Here is a 23,350-nt window from a genome sequence, read left to right as displayed (position 1 = left end):
TAAATTTCATTGGTTAATTCCTTTGCCTCAGAGGCTGGGTGTCTGTGCCGTGTGCATCATGAGAATTCATCTTAAGTAGGGCCTCATCCTCACTGACGCGCAGGTCGCCTGTAGGGCATCAACTGGAAAGATTTTCACCAGGCCTCTCCGGAGATAAAATGCCATAATAATAATAATAATAATAATAATAATAATAATAATGATAATAATAATAATAATAATAATAAGATTGATTGATTCCCACTTGCTGTAGTAGTAGTGAGAGGCACGCTCATCCGCCATGTTGTGGTGACATCGGGGCTCGGAACGTGCAGTAAGATAAGTAGAACTCGGAACGCGACGTGACAGGAAATACCATGAGATGTCTTTCGTTTTGTCTACATAAATGCTGTCTATATTAGATCTATCTTATAATGTTTATAAGAAAACTTGATTAGCTGCGTGAAAAATTGTGGAATACTTAAGAATTTCCTGCAACATTCTGGAATGCTTCAATATATTAATTTAAGAATGTGCAAGCCCACCGCAAATAAAAAAAGAAAATGTAGAAATAATGTTTCAAAAAGAATCACACAATCCCAAGATGATCGAAACTAGGCGTAAGAGAACGTGTTGACAATGTAAGAAAGATGAAAGGTGCGAGAGCTCTGAGCCATAACCGAGTAGATCTTATCTTACTGCTCCCGAAACAACTTGAAACCGTAATCGAGATTATGGATATTGGTAACAGTGTGATTTCACAACATTCGCAATAGAACAACTCAGTCAGAGAAATGAACATCTCTCTAGACTTCAACTCTGCGCATTCACTTATTTCAATGTCCAATAACGGACCAACTATATAGGTATTATAATGTCGATATGCCCAAGAGACGACTCAGCCCATGGATACATACTTTTCCTATTGTTCATATCGTGATTTAGTTTCAGAAGCGTCAGGATTCTCCAAACTGAGTCCCGTTTGTCAGATCTGCGGTTTTTACAGTATAGTGGATTCGAGTCCCATTGTCGGCAGCCCTGAAGATGGTTTTCCGCGGTTTCCCATTTTCATATCAGGAACATGCTGGGGCTGTACCTTAATTAAGGCCACGGCCGCTTCCTTCCCATTCCTAGCCCTTTCCTATCCCATCGTCGCCATAAGACCTATCTGTGTCGGTGCGAAGTAAAGCAACGAGCAAAAAAAGAAAAAAAAAGCGAATCCAAAATGAGGCTGAGTGGCTCCACAGTGATCCCAGAAGCTGGGGAAAGCTGATGGTAGCAGTAGTAGTAGTTAGATTAAGATACAACAATTCGTTCGGAAGATATACATTTCTCATATTGCAACCGTATGACTGTGCTGAGAGTTAAATTCGAAACCGAGTGACGACCATGTCCCGAACAGGACTAAAAACTAACATTAAGTGCTGCTGTAAAGTACAGTAGATTTTTTACTTTTTTTTTTTTTTTTTTTTTTTTGCTAGTTGCTTTACGTCGCACCGACACAGATAGGTCTTACGGCGACAATGGGATAGGAAAGGCCTAGGAGTCGGAAGGAAGCGGCCGTCGCCTTTATTAAGGTAGAGCCCCAGCACTTGTCTGGTGTGAAAATGGGAAACGACGGAATACCATCTTCAGGGCAGCCGACAGTGGGGTTCGAACCCACTATCGCTCGGACGCAAGCTCACAGCTGTGCGCCTCTAACCGCACGGCCAACTCGCTCGGTACTGCAGATCTAATTGGTTAAGTAGTGACCTCCCTGTTGTAACCTAACCTAAGCAACTGCATATCGATTCCTAACGAGTGCGTAGGGTTATTCTTATGCCAATCAGTGTTTGTTAAATTACTGAAAATTTTATTTGACTTTGTCCTGTTTCATCATTTTTGGCAGTATTTAATTTTCAAATTAACTCCTTTACAACTGTAAAAATGTGAAAATGTTGAATCAACTGTGATGAAATCCAGAATCCTCCTCAGCACACCACTGCCACTCAATACGTAGGTGATTTTAGTAGCACAGTAGCACACTCGCATACTTGTTGGCGTTCTGTTACTGAGGCAGCGGGTTCTGTTTCGGCTAAGGTTAGTGATATTTCAAATTGCTTAATTGCTACCACTTCATGTGTTTGACTTCCAGCATGTTTAAGAATTTGAAACTCTCCAGACTAAGGTACTTAACCTCAGATCCGGTATTTCAACATTACTACACCATTGACCAAGAACAGGCGTTAAACAGAGTTATTTTTATTACTAGTACCTAAGCCTGTCTTCGACAGTCGAAATTACTATCTATAAAGTAATTGGAAATTCTGAATGGACTGTTAATATATCTTATGGATAAAAGTTACACTTTCCAGGTTTTATGCCGCATTCGAATGGTTGTAGTACTTCCTTACAAAACATATTGCGTGCAAGGATTGTAGCTCGGAGTTGTAGTCTGACATGTATGGATCTGCGTACTCTTGGGATTAGCTACGTACTACTGTCCAAAACACTGAAGTGGGGAGATTTATCACAACTCTAATTTTTATGCTGGTGACTTATTCATTATGACAGAGAAGGCTACATTTCGAGGAAATTACCTCCATGCCACAAAGAATGGTATACTTCTTAATCTGTTTACCCACCAGGGTTGGTTTTTCCCTCGGACTCAATGAGGGATCCCACCTCTACCGCCTCAAGGGCAGTGTCCTGGTGCGTGAGACATTGGGTCGGGGATACAACTGGGGAGATTGATCAGTACCTCGCCCAGGTACTTGCTATGCTGAACAGGGACCTTGTAAGGGGATGGGAAGATTCGAATGGATAGACAGGTTACGTCTCAAAACTCACGGGCTATAATTAGTAACAAATAGTATCAAAACTCACGACTACAAACTGGTAGCTAAAGTAAACATTCTAATGAGTCTCAAAATTCACGAATCCGGACAGCAGGTACTTGCGATGACTGCAGGAGGGATGAGCTGCGCGGTGACTCACGCTTCCCTTCAACCCATGTTTTTCCACCGACTTAGGGCAGTCACCCTGGTAGCAGATTGCCTATCAGTTGTTTATCTAGTCTTTTCTTAAATAATTTAAGTGCCCCTGGAGGCCCCTTTAGTCGCTTCTTACGACATGCAGGGGATACTGTGAATGTTATTCTGTCACCCCAACCCACGGGGGGAAAATAATGGTTAGTGAATGAAAGAGACCGAGGTGTATTATTATCATTATTTTAAAAATATTTTGCTGTTGTCTTAAAGTTAATTTAATGCATTTCTTACCTTTCACATAAATTTATAATACTGACATGTGGCCTCCAGAGTTGACGCCGTATATGTGACCTGCACGTCTGTGAGGATGAAGCCCTACCGAAGATGAAGTGTAATGCTGAAGACGGCACGAACACCCAGTCGTCAAGCCATAGGAATTAACTAATGAAAGTTAAAATCTCCCACCCGACCGGAAACCGAACTCGGGACCCCTTGGACCAAATTCCAACATGCTAACCATTTATGCATGCAGCTGGACGACATAAAATTAAAGTAGGTATATTTCCCGCTGCTAGTTAAAAGAAACTGTCAGTTTTTAGTACTGGGGCTTAGCTCCATAATGCAGCCAGAAGGCGGCATTTACTGGAATAAGGAATTTTATTTAGACATATTAGATGTCAAGCCAGTTAATTCACTCATTTAGTTTCAACATTTGGAGATTCATTCGGAAAAAGGCGTATTTCTAATTTTCGTAAACGTTCATCTATTCGCTTACCTCAGTCGGTTATCTACCAGACATATTTAAACCGAAAAAAATATCCGTGTCGCATCCTATTATTCCGCGCGATATAACTGAATGATATTTGAAACTCATTCGATTATTTTATTTTATTATTTATTCGATTATTTAAATAAACGGATGGAAGTTATTTGATTATTAAAAGTATTCCAATAACCCATCACTAATAGGGTGGACATTTAACCATTCAAAGAAGGACTGGCCCTGCTCGTGAGTTTTGAGACTGGTGCAGGTAGAGGAACTTACTCTGTCTAATCCTATTCCAGGAATTCGTGAGTTTTGAGACTGGCCCAGGTAGAGAAACTTGTTCTCACTAATCCTCTTCCTGGAATTCGTGAGTTTTGAGACTCGTGAGTTTTGAAACTCGTGAGTTTTGAGACGACACGGATAGACAAGGAAGAGGGAAGGAAGCGTCCGTGGCCTTAAGTTAGGTACCATCCCGGCATTTGACTGGAGGAGAAGTAGGAAACTACGGAAGACCACTTCCAGAATGGCTGAGGTGGGAAGCGAAACCCCCTCTAGTCATTTGACCTCTCGAGGCTGAGTGGACCCCATTCCAGCCCTCATACCACTCTTCAAATTCCTTGGCAGAGCCGGGAGTCTAACCCAGGCCTCCGAGGGTGGCTGCTAATCATACTAACCACTACACCACAGAGGCGGACACGAATGGTATACACAGGTGCTAAACATTTTATTGGATTAAAGCGCTTTTTTCTTCCTGAAGCTGAGTCCGTCTGATTTTTTGTCTAGCTTCAGTAAATTCAATCTCGTTCCATTGCACAAACGAGCCTTATTAACTTCATTAACATTAGGGAGTAAATTATAATGTACGTTATTCGGTCACTTATCAAATTATTCAGTACCTATGTGTTGATGATGGTAACTTGTTCGTTTCTTGGGCAAACAAATGCTATTTTGAAAAACAATTGTACTGTGACTTGGACGAAAAGAAGAACGAAGTGGATCTCGTAAGTATTTTTTGAAATACTGTTTTGAAGAATCACAATAGAGCGACAATTCTAGATGTTCGAGTTTTTAAAAGCCATTCAGTGAAGTTAATTCTTCATTTAGGACAATAAAGTAGAATATATTAAAACTTGACTGGATAATACCTGTTCTGTAACAGTAAGGATTTACTGCCAGGCGCTGTCTGAAGCCTGCACCAAGCAAGATCACATTTCTAGCTAAAAGTGTTTTGTCGTTCATTCTAAGTAGCTGGCCTAATGTTGAAAGAGCGTGAAGGGGAGCCAAGCTTGCTTCGCCCCATATGATTAACTCAACCTGTCTCATCTACTTCGCGTCTTCCGACATTCTTATGTTAGACGGAGAGCCCTGCGAAATCTTCTTCTTCTTAATCTGCTTACCCTCCAGGGTTGGCTTTTCCATCGTACTCAGTGAGGGATCCCACCTCTACCGCCTCAAGGGCAGCGTTCTGGACCTTCACACTCTAGGTCGGGGGACAAAACTTGGGAGGAGGACCAGTACCTCGCCCAGGCAGCCTCGCCTGCTATACTGAACAGGGACCTTGATGGGGGATGGGATGTTTGGAAGGGAGAGACAAGGAAGAGGGAAGGAAGTGGCCGTGGCCTTACGTTAGGTACCATCCTGGCACTTGCCTGGAGAAGTGGGAAACCACGGAAAACTACCTCCAGGATGACTGAGTTGGGAATCGAACCCACCTCTACTCAGTTGACCTCCCGAGGCTGAGTGGACCCCGTACCACCACCTCGTACCACATTTCAAATTTCGTGGCAGAGCCAGGAATCGAACCCGGGCCTCCAGGGGTGGCAGCTAATCACACTAACCACTACACCACAGAGGCGGACGGCAGTTTATATATAGTATATATAGACTAGATCTCTGAATCCGGAGAAAAAACCAACCCTGGAAGTTAAAAGGATTAAGAAAGGAGAAGAATATATATATTATTATTATTCTCTTTCTTTCTTAATCTGCTTACCCTCCAGGGCTGGTTTTCCCCCCGGACTCAGCGAGGGATCCTACCTCTACCGACTCAAGGGCAGTGTCCTGGAGTGTGAGACATTGGGTCGGGGATACAACTGGGGAGGATGACCAGTACCTCGCCCAGGTGGCCTCACCTGTTATGCGGAACAGGGGGCTTGTGGGGGGATGGTAAGATTGGAAGGGATAAACAAGGAAGAGGGAAGGAAGCGGGCGTGGCCTTAAGTTTGGTACCATCCCGGCATTTGCCTGGAGGAGAAGTGGGAAACCACGGAAAACCACTTCCAGGATGGCTGAGGTGGGAATCGAAGCCACCTCTACTCATTTGACCTCCCGAGGCTGAGTGGACCCCGTTCCAGCCCTCGTACCACTTTTCAAATTTCGTGGCAGAGCCGGGAATCGAACCCGGGCCTCCGGGGGTGGCAGCTAATCACACTAACCACTACACCACAGAGGTGGATATTATTATTAACAATAAATTCTACATGGCGTTGTTTCTTTTACTGACGTCTTTACCATGTGTGTTTTAGTGTGTCATATGTGTGAATTTCGTCACATTTCAATTAAAAGCAAACTATAACGATACGTATGTCGTAAATGCAATCGGCAATGTGTGGAAACTGAACCACTGGGACATGATTTTTCATTTCGATAATCCATTCGTTATTCCCTGGATGTAAACCACCTTTGTTAGGAAGTTGTGACGACGTCATACAGTTATATCACCCTTCACTTTAATTTAAAATAATTTTGTCCATATAAATCACACAAAGAAAAATAAAATAAATTGTGTCCCAGCCTGATAATTCCAGGGAAAATGAAACTAAATATCATCGCCTTATGAACTGTTGGTGGATGGTTGCTGCGTTCTGAACTGTTGTGCAGAATATCGGTAACCAATATCCGGAGCGTCTCTCACTCCTCCAACACTTGTATTCACTGCAGTACGATTACACCTTACCTGATAAAAGCCACCAAGTAAATATTTTTGACAATGACCGTTACGATAGTTAAAGAAAGGAAATGAATAGGCGCTTAGACCTTTCATTCTTATTAATTTTTTTCGTCCTCTCCTCCTTCGTTCTTTTTTTTTTTTTTTTTGCTAGTTGTTTTACGTCGCACCGACACAGGTAGGTCTTACGGCGACGATGGGACAGGAAAGGGCTAGGAGTGGGAAGGAAGCGGCCGTGGCCTTGCCTGACATTTGCCTGGTGTGAAAATGGGAAACCACGGAAAACCATTTTCAGGGCTGCCGACAGTGGGGTTCGAACCTACTATCTCCAGAATACTGGATACTGGCCGCACTTACGCGACTGCAGCTATCGAGCTCGGTCCTTCGTTCTTACAGTACATTTCTGCAGCTACTAATGGTATTTTGAGAACAGTGCAACCAGGAATACACAAGTTTATCATCCCTTCCTGGCCAAAGAATGAGCAGTAATACATTGATTCTTTGATTCCCTTTTAGAAACCATTAATATAGTGGGTATCCACCAACTATTTGAACTCTCGCGTGGATCTATGGTAGAGCGTCAGCCACTGTATTCCAAAGTCGCAGGTTCAAACTCGGCAAAAGTAGACGGGATTCTAAAAGGCGGAAGTATGTCATTTCAATATACTATGCCTTACCATGTCGGCATGTTAAAGATCTCTGTTGATACATCTGCTGTTCGCCGGGTAGAATTAATTAAAATTCAACCTAGGTTGCTGGTTTCTCTGAAATCTGATAAAGCAAAATAGAACGTCGAAACTGACACACAGGCGGCTTCAACGACGTCCCACCAAAATATCTGCAAAATAAATGCTGAGGCCATATAATTATTATTTTTGTTCGTATCAGAATTATTGCAAAAGTACAAAATATTAAAATATGACAACTCTACTTAACTTTAGGTGATAAATTATAAACATGGTATTGAATAATGAGCTAACACAAGTGTATTGTGAGGTTGTGGTATTTTAGAAATATATAATGAAAATGCTCGTGAAATTCTGAAGATATTCAGCAATACTAAAGTTCAATTACCTGACAGGTGGCATGGTGTGCATTTGACGGGCATCCAGTTGAGAGTGTTGTTGCTGTGTGGCATTGAAATGAAGAGTGTCGATTTCGTCACCCTAAAGCATGTTTTCAAAAGGTGATCAGCGTTCGTGGTTGAAAATTAAGGTTGACCGCGGCAAAAATGCATCAGAATGTTATCGAGGATTATGTGAAGCCTGTGGCGAGAATGTATTACCATATAGGAAGGTTGCACGATGGGTCAAGGCTTTTCGTGGGAGTCGGAACGAGGCTGCGGATTTGCACCGCACAGGTTGGCTGTCCATTCCTCAACATCAGATTGACATCGTGAGTGGTCTCCACAGACCATCGATGGACTTTCCGGAAATTATCCATAGAGGCTGGACTCCGTCATCAAGCGGGGTCCCGTCGAGTTCCATATCAACTCACCAACGTACAGAAATGGCTCCGGTGTGCACTGAGTGGCATCGACCTGGACAGCTACCTTAACGAAGGAGACGCTTTTCTGCAGCGTATTGTCGCCATTGATGAAACACGAGCCTACAAGCCTGAATTAAAGCGTCAATAAAATGAATGGTGTCACCCAGCTTCGCCACTTCCACATAACTTTGGAGAGAAGCTTATGCTGATTGGGGAATACGACAACGAGGGTGTTATTCTTACGCATGCTGTGCTTGAAGGGCAAACCGTCAACAGGGACTACTATTATCGATTTCTTGAGCGACATCTGCGTCCGGCTATGCGGTGCGAGCGTCCACGTTTGTTGCGAGACGATCGCCCTGTCGTGTTACATGACTATTGCTATTTGCTTTACGTCGCGCCGACACAGATAGGTCTTATGGCGACGATGGGATAGGAAACGCCTAGGAATTGGAAGGAAGCGGCCGTGGCCTTCATTAAGGTACAGCCCCAGCATTTGCCTGGAGTGAAAATGGGAAACCACTGAAAACCATCTTCAGGGCTGCCGACAGTGGGGTTCGAACCCACTATCTCCCGATTACTGGATACTGGCCGCACTTAAGCGACTGCAGCTATCGAGCTCGGTGTGTTACATGACGACGCACGTTCTAATGTTGCAAACAATGTCAATCTCTTATTGCAATGGTTGCATCGGGAGATCTTGGTACACCCTCCGTATTCCCCAGACAGGAGTTTTTATTACTTCGACCTGTTTCCTACGTCCAAAGAACCCCTCCGAGGCCACCGATTTCCTGACTTGGCATCTGTACTCCGCGCAGTAGGGCTCTCCGTCACTCTCATCAACAGAGAACGCCTTTCCAACGGTCCCCAATGGCTTCCCGACATTTGGAAAATGGTAACAGACTTTGCGGGAGACTTAATTGATGGAATGTGATGTAATTGTACTTGTTAGTTCATTAAATATTGCATTCTGTCAATATTGTCATTATTTTATTCACAGCCCTCGTAAGTGCGCTATCAGTAACACTCTCATTACACTCGACTTGCAATTTCTTCCTGACTAAGGAGAGTACTCTGTCTAACATATCACTGAAGTTCTCTTTGACTCTACCAGTCCATACATTGTTATGTTTCTCCTCCTATCTTCCTTCTACATTGTCCGTTCCTTTTCTTTGAGTTTTCTTAGACTTTCTACATAAAGGACTTTATTCCTCCTTCAATCCAGCTCATTATTATTATGTCGCAGGCTCTCCTTGATATTTTGGTTTTTTTTGCTCCATTAATATTTCCTCGGTCTTCTCCACCTGACATACTTCTTGCATGACCTTTTTGACCCAAGAGAGTCCAGGGCCCGGGTTTAACTCAACCCCACCGATTACTAGGAGCACCATCACCACAACCGGTAATAACACCATTTGCGTTGATGTTGGAGCTATTGTTCACGATTTGAATAGATTTCACTTTCTACCTTCACCGCCACCTGCTTATAGCACACCTCAGCAATGTGCGTCCTTTCACCTCGCTAGCTGAATTGCATCTACATACAAACTCGCAATTATCACGATGTATACACTTGATCGAAACTCTTCCTCTTGCCTTAAATCACAGAAATTCACCGTAATCACACTATACAACTGAACAAGAATGAATCTTGAGGATAGTTCCTGAACAGTACTTGCTGTTTCCTTTAATATTCCTGAGTATAGTTGGCTGTATCATCAACACAGACTAAAGCTTCTTCACATGAGTGTTCCAAGCTCCACCAAAAAGGCGTGGTCCACCGGTAAATCCTTGCAAGTATACTGAAGAAGGACAACAATGCGAAAATGCAAATGAATACGGAAACAAATAAGGGGTTTCGACCATCGTTTACTTGCGTTTCCATTTTTCTCTTCTTGCATGAGTTTGTTATTCATTGTCATTATTCAGTAAGATCGTGTCACATCATCACAATATTGGAATACACTTCTCACGTCGTTGCTTGTAAATGAATACACCCAAACATTAGTCAATGACATTTTTTCCTGTACTTAATATTGGTTCACCCTAGATTTCAAGTTTCCAAGTATTTAAACAGAAATAAACACAAATGTTAAAACATTTCTAAACATTTGAATGTGTTTTGATAGAATCTGACGATGTTCTTTAAGAACGAAACATAATATTCTACGTATCTTAATTAAGTTTTTCAAGTACAATACTGTTACCATATGTTTTCTTTTTCATGTAGTTTATAATTTTATCACTCAAAATTAGTTTCGGCAGACTGAAGAACATGCAGAAGAATTATAAATTAACTGAGTCGAAACTGATAAGAAATGGCTTCAGATATTACAAAAAGTAAAATGTAGCCTATTTATATATGTATGTATCTATGTATGGTCATACTGTGTTGGTTCCTATATATTCATGTGAAATGACTATGAAATGGAGAATAAACAATACTTGAAGCGTACCGAGCAAGTGGCTGTGTGGTCTAGGTACATCGGGAGATAGTGGGTTCGAACCCCACTGTCGGTAGCCCTGAAGATGGTTTCTCGTGCTTTCCCATGTTCACACCAGACAAATGTACCTTAATTAGAGCCACGGTCGTTTCCTTCCCACTTCTAGCCCTTTTCTATCCCATCATCACCATAATACCTTTCTGTGTCGGTGCGACGTAAAGCAGAGTGTAAAAAAAAAAAAAAACAGATAGAAAACTTGAAACCCGGGGAATGATGGGTGTATAAAACCAACTTTTTAGAAAATGCAGTAACAAAGCATGTTTTCTATGTTTCGTATAACGTTTCTGTTGTAGGATTGTAAACAAAGGATGCTATTTTGAATAATCTCTCTTTCCGGGACATTGATTCAGAAGAAAGAAGCAGTCAGCGGATGTATCATAGCCTACACTCAAGCTGGAGCTGACGGCTTGTGTTGGCGGTCTTTTGTTAAGCTGTGTGAAGGCATTTTGGAACGAAGATACTTTCCCGACCACAGTCTGTAGCGAATACAAGCAATAGTTATCTTTATTCAAAATGAAATGATGAAAACTACTAACAACTCTGAAAACGGTACTTAGAATCCCATAGACTAGTTAGATATACATTTTGGAACGTACGTACGGCATGTTTGGACACTCATACTTAAAGAATTGAATCTGAAAGGTGTGTGTTTTCGATACTGTATTTCCGATATTTAGAGTAAAGATTTAGAATTAATAACGTTACTGAAATATTTCTTGTTCAGCACAAATGCACTATATTTTAGTCATAGGCCTAGATTTAGACGAAGTTGTGTACAATAAGAAACGGAATGATGATCTTTTCAAGTACATTTCCATTTTCAAGAAGGAATAGGATTTACTCCAGTAAGTTTACAGAAATCAAGGACTGGTGGTGGTGATTATTGTTTAAGTGAAAGCACACCTGGGCAACTATCTTCTCTTAAATCTAATCGCATGGAAAAGAAAGATAGTCTATTCATTTCGAAGAATGAAGGTATCTGTATGAGGAAGGGAATGGCCAAGAAGGGCGTGACGGGACCAGTTGGCCGTGTGGTTAGGGGCGCTCGGTTGTGAGCTTCCATCCGGCAGTTAGTGGGTTCGAACCCCACTATCGGCAGCCCTGAAGATGGTTTTCCGTGGTTTTCCATTTTCACACCAGGCAAATGCTGGGGCTGTACCTTAATTCAGGCCACGCCTGCTTTCTTCCCACTCCTAGGCCTTTCCTATCCCTTCGTCACCATAAGACCTATCTGTGTCGGTGTGACGTAAGACAAATAGCAAAAAAAAAAGAAGGGCGTGGAAATTGTAAACACACTAGGCCTTCGAAATTTAATATCGTCGGGGTCAGAAAAGAACAAGGGAGGTCAGTTAGTGAAGGTGAAAGAGGAGAACTTGGCACAAGTAAGTGGAACCAATGTCAGACTCAGCTAGGTGTCTTGTGGTTGCCAAGTCACGCTACCTCGGGGTTCCCCTTTCACTCACCTCTTTCGAAACACAGGAGATACCATGAATTTAATCAATCGGCCCCACCCAGAAAGTGGGTGGTTAGGGATGGGGGTTGCTAGGAAGACAGGATATGTATCTATTCTCTTGGAACAACTCAGGCATGGAGACATTCAAAAACCCAATGGTGATTATTGTAACAATAAAACGCGCAATATTTGTACAATTACTGGCCAGCCGTCCTCTCCCAATGAGGGCACGAATAATGTAATAAGGAGTTGTATTCAAAAAGTGTATTTGTCGGCATTAACACCATATTGGTGCGTATGATGTAATAGCCAAACGAGTGCCGGAATAACACTAGCTGATAAGATGGACAATGACCCTAATAATACATAGAAATACACTGAAAATATAAGTACTTTCTCTGAATTTACTTCTTGGAAGTTTGATTTCTTCCAACTTTAGTACATCTTTTCTAAGAAACTATTCTTGACATAAACATGAAATTTCTACCGCTTATCATTGCTATAGCCTGCTACGTTTTAACACAGGATTTCAAAAAAGAATTTGCTCAGAAGTTGTACTGAAAATTCTTTTATATGAAAATATATCTCAGTAAAAGGACAAATACACACAACTCATTGGTATCCACATAATGATTGGTAAAATTCAGAGCTTTAGAAATCAATAGGTCGAATTTAACATTGTTAAAAGGGAAGGTTGTCCGCCTCTGCGGTGTAGTGGTTAGTGTGATTAGCTGCCACCCCCGGAGGACCGGGTTCTATTCCCGGCTCTGCCACGAAATTTAAAAAGTGGTGCGAGGTGGTGGTACAGGGTCAACTCAGCCTCGGGAGGTCAACTGAGTAGAGGTGGGTTCGATTCCCACCTCAGCCATCCTGGAAGTGGTTTTCCCTGGTTTCCCACTTATCCTCCAGGCAAATGCCGGGATGGTACCTAACTTAAGGCCACGACCGCTTCTTTCCCTCTTTATTGTCTATCCCTTCCAATCATCCCATCACCCACCAAGGCCTCTGTTTAGCTTAGCAGGTGAGGCCGCCTGGGTGAGGTACTGGTCATCCTCCCCAGTTGTATCCCCGAACAAGAGTCTGAAGCTCCAGGGCACTGCCCTTGAGGCGGTAGAGATGGGATCCCTCGCTGAGTCTGAGGGAAAACCCAACCCTGGAGGGTAAACAGATTAAGAAAGGAAAGGTTAAAAAAGGGGAAAGACCTCGTATTTCGCGTACACCTCAGGTTTAAAAAGGACAAGAGTCAGCCAAGGGAGATCAGGAAGGAAAGGCAAGAAAGGAGAGCGCCAAGCGAGCTGGTTGAACGGTACTAGTCGTGTATCTGTCAGTTTGTATTCTGGAGATGGTGGATTTAAATCTCACCATGGGCAGGTTTGAAGATGACTTCCTGTGGTTTCCTATTCACTTAAAATATGTAAATTCACTTGTAGGAACTCGAATATTTTTCTGAAAGACAACATTTTCTTGAAGGCTTTTTTGTACCTTCTAAGCTGACAATCTAGATAAAAATATATTTCGTTTTTTTTACTGAGAATATACGGTTCTGGAAATACTTCAGCAGAGAAAATTTACAAATTTACAATTGAATTGAATTTCTCTCCTGGAATGTTCCGTTTAGATTTGTGATATATTTATTACAGTTATATTAGAAAAAATGTGTACGACATTTTTGATCGTACGGATTTTTCCAGATGGTAGGCATCTTTATATCTTAAATTTGGTAATAATATAAATACCTTCTCTTAAATACAATATGCAGTATAACTGAATATACATAATGTACAGCAAAGTAAATGCCCAGGAATTTTTGAACATATATTATGTACTAAATACCAAGTTTTGAAAATAACTACCATTAAAAGTAACGGGAAAAAGTGGATCTGAAATTTTCAGAGGGTCTTTCATTGACTGTTTAAATTTATAATTCTAATACGTCTTGTGGATACGTTTTCTAATATTTAAATGTTCCCTCAAAATTTAATGTAAGTCATTAAGTTAGACAGACAAATCTGTTTACCATCAGAATGTCCCGTTAATTGATTTTGCTGGTCTGGAGTCGTCGGTACGATGACGATCTTCGTGACGTGGTCAGTTAGTCGTTGTCCTTCTGCTCCCAAGACGGCGGATTCAATCCTGGTTGAGCTCGGTGCCGTTGACTTCCGTCACTTTAAATTAATTCCGTGGGACAAACTTCCGCCTCTGTGTTGTATTTTGAGACCATTAGCAGTTAGAACGAATGGTAAACAAATAATATTTACTTGCCATGATGATCTGTGGACTACTCTGACACACACTATTTAAGGGGAACCGGAATCCTAAAATAGAAAGTAGTCCCGTTTCTTTCCTGACGCCAACCTCATTTGAGGAACTAACTGAGATGAAATTAATTATGTTGGTTAAAAATGGGGAAAGGAAACGGAAGGAATCGACTGTGGCGTATGAGTAGGATCTGTCCCGGAACTTGTCTGAGAAATAAAATGTGAAGCCACAGAAAACCAAGCTCAGGAATCGTAAAATAGAGTATGTTAACATTTTTAGATTTTCATCCTACATAATAATTTAAATTTCCATGGTGAAGTTGCTGTTACATGTATTAAGAAGCTTGATCTAGAAACAAGTTTCTCACTTTAAATATTATTCTATCATTGCCTAAGGAAGAAGCATTGGTTTCGTCGAGTTTATAGATGTCTTTTACAAATTGCTTTACGTCGCACCGACACAGATAGGTCTTATAACGACGATGGCGCAGGAAAGGGCTAGGAGTGGGGTGGAAGCAGCCTTAATTAAGGTACAGTCCCAGCACTTTCATGGTGTGAAAATGGGAAACCACGGAAAACCATCTTCTGGACTGCCGACAATGGAGTTCGAACCCACTATCGCCCTAATACTGCATACTGGCCGCACTTAAGCGACTGCAGCTATCGAGCTCGGTTGTGTTTATAGAGTAGGTCTATGTCTCACTCGTTACGTTGGTAGTATTACGGTACTACAAGTATGACTGCCTTCTAAATTAAGTGCTCCATTGCGTGAGCAATCATGGAGAATTACTTTGAGCATAGGTTTTTTCTCTCCACATTTTCAGTGTAATATGTACACTTGTGTGTAAAAAATCTGGCCCATGTTAAAACTGGGATTTAGTTTTGTAATGAAATACCTAACAGCAGCGCCTACTCCACTTTCTAACTCCTCTCCGTTTTTGTATTCCAACTACGTGGTTTACAAGTTACTTGGCTCCTGTAACAATTTCCCTTAACGCCCCCCCCCCTCCACCGCACAAGATGTAGATGAGTTAAGGGCAACACAAACCCTTACTTATGTCGAGTTTTTAATCATATTACACGGTTTTTAAGTGAAAGAAAATAATAAATCTTATTCAAACGCAATTAATAACTTAATTATGGCAATGGGTACTTAGAAGGATTGTAAAGGAAACCTCTCCCGATTTAAAAGTTTTAGCGGCAGTTGTTCGGGGACCCAAGGACATAATTTGGTAAATTCAATAATAATAATAATAATAATAATAATAATAATAATAATAATAATAATAATAAATAATAATAATAATCATCATCATCATAGCAAATGTAATTAATGGAAATTATTATGTGATATTGTCTTTGCTGGCGAGAAGTAGTGTTTACAGTGCACTATGTCTTCTGGTATGGGCTAGAATAAATTTGTTACTTTCATTGACCTGTCTCAGTCTCATCCTTGGCTTTGACAATACGAAAGTGACTGAGGTATGAGTGATGCTAGTAATACCATTCCTTACGCAGCCAATCCCTGTCATGAATGGTGTGAAAATATCGCTCAGAGGGTTCGTTGGTGCATGCATTTCAGTGGGCTTGGCAGAATGATATTTAATAGCAACTACTGGCTCGGTGAGGAAAGCAACGGGAAACTACCTCGCTCCTCCTTTCCCTAGTAAGCCTCTTCATTGACGCCTAGGCTATTTATGACAGCTGTTGGCGGAGCTGCATAGGATCAAACCAGCCTTCGGGCTGAATACCCAACATACACATACACGAATTTCGATTACTGGCTCATAGTCGTTTCCCCAGATCTACTTCAAGCCAGTGATAGAGGTAAGGAGTAAATGTTGGGTAGAGTCACGTGTGAGTTAAGTAAATGCAGAAACTTTACGGCAGAGAAACCACTACTATTGATCTACAGATAGGGACTAGATTTTCTGAAGACAAGTGTACGTCTTACAAACTATTGAACGGAGACTATTCAAATGTTCATCAGCTACTTAAAAATCATTCTAAATAGCCTGAACCCATACCTGATTAAAATATTTATCGTTTAAATTAGAAAGATTTATTTAATACACGTTTCCTTCGAACGGTTTTTAAGTGAAAGAAAATAATAAATCTTATTCAAACGAAATTAATAATTTAATCATAACAATGGGTACTTAGAAAGATTGGAAAAAAACTCTTCAGATTTAAAAGTTTTAGCGGCATTTGTTCGGGGACCGAAGGACGTACATTTGGAAACTTCAACATTAATAATAATAATAATAATAATAATAATAATAATAATAATAATAATAATAATAATAAAAACCGAGTGAGTTGTTACGTGGTTTGAGTCACGTAGCTATTAGCTTGCATTCAGGAGATATTGGATTCGAACTCCACTGTCGGCAGCCCTGAAGGTGGATTTCATGGTTTCCCCATTTGCACACCAGGCTGTACCTTAATTGAAGCAACGGTCGCTTCCTTCCCACTACTAGCCCTTTCCTATCCCATCGTCGTCATAAGACCTATCTGTGTCGTGCGACGTAAAGCAAACTGTAAAGAAAAATAACAAAAAATACGCACATCATAACAGTTATGCGTCACCCGTCAAACAAAAGTTCTAAGGCATTCTATACAATGTTGAAGTGGCACTTCAAAAGTAATGCATGTACCAGTTTATTGACAACAAAATCCAAACAAACCGCTTCGACTGTAAGCTAACGAAAACACACATCACTTCTCTTGAGGCAATCCCCTTGTGTATCAGTCTCATTCAATACAGAGTAACATGTATTCTTGCATGAATGCACGCCTGCACCGTACGCGGCTTTCTGCCCACGAGTTTATTTAACCTCTGCTGGCCTAATTTATCCCATTATGGCAATCTTATAAAACTGACGTAGATTTTGTGGTAGGGGAGGGTGTGTTCGTACAACTCTTTTCATTCGATCCCAAGCATGTTTCATGGGATTCATACCGGGGAACATGAAGGCCAATCCAGTTGGGTAATACCGGCACGATTGATAAAATCATTGGCGATGCCTGCACGATGGACGCGGAGGTTGTCATCCATAAACTTGAATTCTTCCCCGATATGCTGATGAAACTGTTCACCGATTGGTTGAGGAATGTTATCGCTGTGTTGGGGAGCGTTGAGTGTGTCCTGGATGGACAACAATGGTGTCCGACGGCATCACATGATGCCACCCTAGAATATCGCTGATCCGCCACCTTGCTGTACTCGATGGACGTGACCTCCACACACATTGTCAACGGTCATCGTGTATCAGACATATGCCGAATCCGTCTGTGAAGAGAACTTTGCGCCAATTTTTCACATTCCATTCTTGGTGATTTTGTGCCCTCCTGTACCGTTCAGCATGGTGTCTGGGTTTAATCGCCGGGCCTCTCTATGACCGTCTAGAATACAGAAAGGCGTTGTGGAGTTTGTTTCGTACAGTTTGGTTGGACACGTGCCTCCCGGTAGCCCCATAAAGTCATTGTTAATCATGGTGGCATCCTCGCCATAAGACCTCTCTGTGTCGGTGCGACGTAAAGCAAAAAAAAAAAAAATTATGGTTACAGTGTGGTTGCGGTTCCTGCGGGCTAGAAGTCGCAGATACCGGTCACCTACAACAGTTGTTGTCGTAGGGCGACCAGTATGGGGCAGGAAATGAACACTACCTTTGGTTTGAAAACTATTCCAAGCCCGTACCACATCACTCTGACTCACTGTTATTCGCCTCTCAACGTCTCTTGTTAACAATTCTTGTTGACGTGTGTGAGCAAGCGTTGATATCCGTCGACTTGCCATCGCAGAATGTCCGTACACTGTTCACAAAACTCCTACACTGTTGTCTGAACGAAGATACACATGTAACTGCCTCACAGACAGACAATGAAATGGGGATGCTTTCGATAGATGAGGCTATAACTTACACAAGTTTGTTTTCATGTTTAGACAGTTCAAAGGACGAGGAGTTTAGCATCATGTCAACGTAGGTCAAGGAGGAATGTTTTTTTATGTGTGTACTATTTGTTGTGACTATTTCTAGTTTGTGCAGCCCTTGCTAGATAGACATTCCAACGAGGTTGGGAGTCATCTGCCGTGTATAGGAAACTGCATGTTATTGTGGTGGAGGATAGTGTTGTGTGTAAGTTGCAGGAATCTTAGGCTCAGTACAAACACCAGTCCCCGATCTAAGGGCATTAACCATTTACAATTAAAATGCCTGACCCTGGCGGGTATCAAAACCGGAGCTTTCTGAATCGATGGCCAGTACGCTGATCATCCATCCACGGATCCGGACATTTTTTATATTAACAAGATATTATTTTTCAACGTGCCGCGAGTTACTTTATAGCTCCGCACTTGGTAACATGACTCACTGCAATCCATAATGTTACGTCTACTTTAGATGCATTCAGCAAGCTATTCAATTTCTGTTAGGAATAGCTGGAAATTGAACTATATTAATAGTCCAATAGAAATTGTGACAAATGGGACCGTAATGGCGAGTCATTAATTGTTTTAATGAGGTCGATTTGTATGCGGTATTTGCAGCCCCACAGCTGAAATATAAAGAGATGGAGTGGGATCCTTCTCCGTACTATCTCCATCAGTCCATAGGGCTCAACACTGAGGTGGTAGTTGACTTATGGAGGGAAGTTTTCTTTGTTAATTTTTGCGTTAAATAATATTTACAAAAATAAGATCTGCCAATAACTGAAAACACTCTCAGCATTGACGATCTGTGGTCACTTCCTAAAAAAGGAACCTGATCACAAAAGAGGACCTCAAGGTCATTAAATATATTCTTGAACTCACACAGCACAGGGTCTGTAAAGGAGAACGCAACGGAAACATTGTCTTCTTGGAACATTTTTTTCTAGTGGTTTAATGCCGCACTAACACAATTAAGTTTTTCGGGGACGGAAGGATGGGAAAGGCTAGGACTGGAAAGGTAAGTGGATGTGGCCTTAATTGAGGTACAGCCGCAGCAGTTTCCTGATGTGGAAATGGGAAATCATGGAAAATCATATTCAGGTTTTCCGACGGTGGAATTCGAACCCCCATCTCCCAAAAGCAAGCTCACATCTACGCGACCTTAACCGCACGGCCAATTTGCTCGGTCTTGGAACAATTAAATTATTTCCATAACAAGAAAATGTTCATTCCATAAAACGCATAATCTAGCAGCCTAACTGGAAATGGGAAGAAATTATTTCAATACATCAATCTCATGCAAAAACATATAGAAACTTATAACGCATATCTATATAGTGTGTTCCCAAACATATGGAAAAGTATGGGGAGTTGGAGAGTGTTTGAACAAGAATGGTGAATATGTTGAATAGTAATGTGTCGGTGCCCTCCTACTGTGTATCCTTAATCTGCCTGTAAAATAAAGTTTCTCAATGCGATCTCTTGTTGCCTTATTTTTAAAAGTTACTCCGCCCGTATTTCTACATAATTAGAACTTTCATATTGTTTAAACCGATCTCCCACTCAAATTAACTTTGAAAGTTAACACCTGTATTAGCAAGCAAGCTCAGGTTACACTTTTATAACACCAGATACACTGATAGTGAGGTAATAACAATGGAACGTCCGATTTTACATGGAATCCGAATACTGCGGACATAAAATAATAATAATAATAATAATAATAATAATAATAATAACCGGGCGAGTTGGCCGTGCGCGTAGAGGCACGCGGCTGTGAGCTTGCATCCGGGAGATAGTAGGTTCGAATCCCACTATCGGCAGCCCTGAAAATGGTTTTCCGTGGTTTCCCATTTTGACACCAGGCAAATGCTGGGGCTGTACCTTAATTAAGGCCACGGCCGCTTCCTTCCAACTCCTAGGCCTTTCCTATCCCATCGTCGCCATAAGACCTATCTGTGTCGGCGCGACGTAAAGCCCCTAGCAAAAAAAAAAAATAATAATAATAATAATCGTATGGCCTCAGCTACCGTGTGCAGACATTTCGATTTGACGCCATCTGGCTGTCTTCTCGTCAATTTCGACGTTCCGTTTTACTCTAGGTCCGCTAGATGGCAGACAGAGTAAACCGGATCTCTCTTGGGTGTCTATGGCTGAGATTTAATTAATTTTGTCGTGTAAATACCAAATGTATCACCAGAGATCTTTTACATGCCGACATTGTACGACATGGAGTGTCGGAATGGACTTTTTTCCGCCCTTCAAAAATCCGACTACCTCTACCGGGTTTGAACCCGCTATCTTGGGATCCGGAGGCCGATACTCTACCACGGATCCACAGAGGCAGCTACTGGGGACATGAAATTTAATTTCAGAAATCTCACGCGCATTGCCAGGGATCCCAAGTGCAGCTGCCATGGTGACAAGGTAGTGACAATGACACTCAGCTATTACGTCCCACACCAAAATATTATTTGTGGTTGTATATCATAATTCCTTTAAACTTCCAACCAGTCCGTTTTATGAACTTCGATTCCGAGGTTGTAGGTCTGAGTGTTAGGCACATAGCTCTTCACCCACCACATTACCAACAATCACAGGAACACGCCATAATGAATCCACCCCTGCATTTAGAGTTCGTGCCAGAAAGGGCTTCGAGCCCTAAACTGGACAGAGTCCACTAAGAGTGGTGACTCCAACAAACTGAAAATTAGGCTATGAAATGATAATTTTTCGTTCAAAAATAAACACAAAGAACGGTTTGCATGTAACGAGAGTGTTCACTCTAAACCAGGGCCTCTCAGGGTGCATGGACGGTGCATGCACTGTGCACGGTGCAAAAGACGACTTCGCTTGGTTGACCAGAGTGCAGACCCCCGCTCCTCGATTTGGAGCAATAGCGCTGCCTCTCTCTTTCCCCACGTCTGTCTCGCTCGCTCGGCTTGTCTTCCTTTTCCTCACTTGCTCCGTAGCGCTCCAAATCCGAGCCGAGTTGAGCCGAGCAGCCCAGAGACGAAGCGTTGGTCCGAGCAGAGCCGAGTGAGACCGATGCACTGTGAACAGGAACTCTGCGCCTCAGTTTGCATGCGTGAGATTTTGGGCGTTTGAGAGGCCCTACTCTAAACAAAGTCCAAAGTACAAGGGCCCAAGTATGTTATATTCTTGTCCGGCTGAAGTGGCTCAGATGGTTATATGGAAGCCATACGCTGCTAAATTAAATTACATTTTCAAGGTAAATCGTCTCTGAGTTGTCTTCTGAGCTCAGCGCTGATCTTCTGACCTCGAGTTGAAGGTTTCGATCCTGGCTCAGTCCGGTGGCATCTGAAGGTGCTGAAATACGCCAGCCCCTTGTCACTAGATTCTTTGCGAGGCACAATTCTGGCATTTGGGCGCCTCTGAGAATCGTAACAGTGGTTTGTACGATGTAAAACAAAGAGTATTATTACTAGTGGACCCGCGCTGCTCACAGCATTCGTTATGAACAGGTCAGATTTGCCTATCAGGGGCTGCCTCGCCGAGGCTGTAAAGGCGTGCTCGGTTCGCCCGGAAGGACGTGGGTTCGAATCCCCGTCAGGAAGTCGTAAAATTTAAGAAACGCACAGCCTACACCAAAAATGAGTACCAGGTTAATTCCTGGGGGCAAAGGTGGCCGGGCGTAGAGCTAACCACTCTACCCCATCACGTGCCGAGGTTAACAATGGTGGAAACTTTTACCTTCCACTCCTCCAAGGGCCTTCATGGCCTGTACGGAGGTGACTTTGCTTTGCTTTGCAGATATGCCTCTCGTAGTCATACTGTCTTGTCTGATCTTTTCAATAGTTTTATGCACGTTTAATACTGCTACACAATAACTGATTCGTTATGTAGTTTATAACACTTCTTTCTATACAGTATTCACTGTGCTTTGACCATTTTCAAAAGATCTTGCCCGAGATAGTGCAACCTCTTCTTCAAGAGGTTGTCTCTGCTCTTTATTGGTAATGGTCATATAGTAGGCTAGTCGACTTGATAAGTTTATCTTCCTGACTGTGCGTACGTCGATGTTTTCTGTTAATAATAATAATAAAAATAAAAATTGTAATAATAATAATAATAACAATAATAATAATAATAAAAATAATAATAATAATGTTATTGGGTTTACGTGCCACTAACCACTCTTTTACGGTTTTTGGAGATGCTGCGGTGCCGGAATTTAGTCCCTTAGGAGTTCTGTTACGTGCCAGTAAATCTACCGACACGAGGCTGTCGTATTTGAGTATCTGCAAATACCACCGGACTGAGCCAGGGGTCAGAAGGCCTCCGTCTGAGCCACTCAGACCGACATGTTTTCTATTAGCAGCATGTAAGTTATTAAGAAAGTTCTGCCATCTGTTGAGCACATTAAGAAGCTGGGGAAGGTCAGAGAATCAAAGAGTATAAAACACAGAATAATATTCTTCCATGATCAGAGGATATGTATTCTCTTCGGCTTGACAAGTAGTAACAAACATGCCTGCATGTAATGGTATTACTAAGGATGAAAATCACATGATTAGATCAGAATATTAGTGAAAGTGTTAGTCACTTAGCAACCTGCTAGGTACATAATGTATTGAAGGTTACGGTAAGCCTTCGCCTGCAATTCTAGGAGTGATAATTTAATGATTTGATTTTATGATTGCTCAAAGTTGGCTGACCTTAGAGACCTATCACTGTCTCATGATTCACAGACAGGTAATTTCGGAGAGAATAAAACAAAAATGAAGCAAATCGGTCCAATAGAATGGTGTTTTAGTAAACTCTTTTTTTAATTATTATTATTATTATTATTATTATTATTATTATTATTATTATTATTATTATTATTATTATTATTATTATTATATAAGTCCTTGGATCAAAGACCAGGTTAAGTCTTGTTGTATTTGACACTGAACTTGGCCCTCTTTAGAGCCCAAATTTCCCTCATTCTTTGTGAGTGAGCCTGCTTACGCTCCTCTGTCCAAGGGGCACCGTGTCTTCTCTTCGGTTGCTCGTATCGGTTTAGCCCGTTCGTCAATATTTTCTAGCGGA

The sequence above is a fragment of the Anabrus simplex genome, chromosome 1 (genome assembly GCF_040414725.1).
Source record: "Anabrus simplex isolate iqAnaSimp1 chromosome 1, ASM4041472v1, whole genome shotgun sequence".
In the NCBI taxonomy this organism is placed as follows: domain Eukaryota; kingdom Metazoa; phylum Arthropoda; class Insecta; order Orthoptera; family Tettigoniidae; genus Anabrus; species Anabrus simplex.
This window is presented reverse-complemented; position numbering follows the sequence as displayed.